We start from the raw sequence: 1,389 nt of genomic DNA, 5'->3' as shown, positions 1-1,389 counted from the left end.
CTCCTGGAGCTCACACTAGAAAGGAAACCCTTTAAATTCCCCAACAGGCCAAACCCGGTTCTCCAGCAAACAACTCTGAGAGCATGTAGAGACAGCCCAGGGTTTCTGTGTGGATAATTCAAAAGCCTACAAATCGACCATCATGGGGCCAGGAGCTGAACAATTTATTCAATCTAATAATTGTTATTCTTCACATACATTCTAAACCTATACCACCTGAATTTTTAATGTCAGGGAAAAATTTTTTTGTTTTTATTCTTTATTTTCATAGTTACCAGTAAATAATATATATATTAATGTATGCATTTTAATTAAATGTTATGAAAATGTCATACTCGGTGTTATAGGGCTAAGCATGAATCCCAAAGCAGAATGCCTCACACGGTACCCCCTGTTTAGGTCACACACCTAACGAAGCTCATCCAATCCCCTTACAGATGCTGAGAGTTAGCAGTTTCCTTTTGGGGGGTCTGGACAGCATCTTAATGCCCTTCTTGCCTTTGGAGATCTCTCAGGCATGAGAGAAGCTGACTCCCATTTAGACAGTGAATGCATACGCCTGCTCTCCTTGTTTTGGTTGTTGTTGCTGTTGTTTTATCCAACAGATTCACCAAGCTAGAGCTGTAAATGGATTTAGGGATAAGGAAGGGAAGGGTATGGAGGGGAAAAAGGAAGAAAGGATAAAAAAGAATGAGACCTATTTTAGGACTCTGGAGATCTGTGGTAACTCAGCCACTAACTAGCAGAAAGAGGTCACTGGGCTCTTAATATCCTTATTGCAAAATGAGAGCATCCTGGATTAGACTAGTTAGGAGGCAGTAGTCTTTGGGTGTTGAAGTCGAGGAGAATGTTACATTTTCTGTGATACAAATAAGTAGGCAGAGGGGGAACTAATTCGTTCTTGCAATCATGACTACAATGCAGACAATTTCAAGCATAAGAAAGCCTGGGTTTCTCAGGCTGCTTCTGGTATCAAATGCAAAGTGACATCACCAGGCAGGTTCTGGACAGTAGTTGTAACCTTTATGCCTGTGGTTCACTGCTAGCCTAAACGTTGACAGTTAGACCCGCTTAGAAGACATCACTCACCAACTGTTTGTTGTAATGTGATGATTTAAGCATTGCTATGAGGCTTCAAGGATGCACAGATATTTAAAAGCCAGAAGAGCCATCAGATGGTGGACAGAGTTTAGTGGCGCTTACGGATGACAGCACGCTGGCAAGGACTTGGTGATATTCTTCTAAATGCATTGGTTATTGAAAACTTTCTGACTCGCAGCAGAACTTTGTCTGCTACACTAGAAGAAGATGCGCCCCTCAGACTTGAAGGTACCCAGAAGCAACTGGGAAAGAGCTGTCCCCTCGATGTACAGTGAACCCTCGTTTATC

The sequence above is a fragment of the Echinops telfairi genome, unplaced genomic scaffold (assembly GCF_000313985.2).
Source record: "Echinops telfairi isolate 266 unplaced genomic scaffold, ASM31398v2 ScPeMD7_3533;HRSCAF=4204_0, whole genome shotgun sequence".
Classification (NCBI taxonomy): domain Eukaryota; kingdom Metazoa; phylum Chordata; class Mammalia; order Afrosoricida; family Tenrecidae; genus Echinops; species Echinops telfairi.
This window is presented reverse-complemented; position numbering follows the sequence as displayed.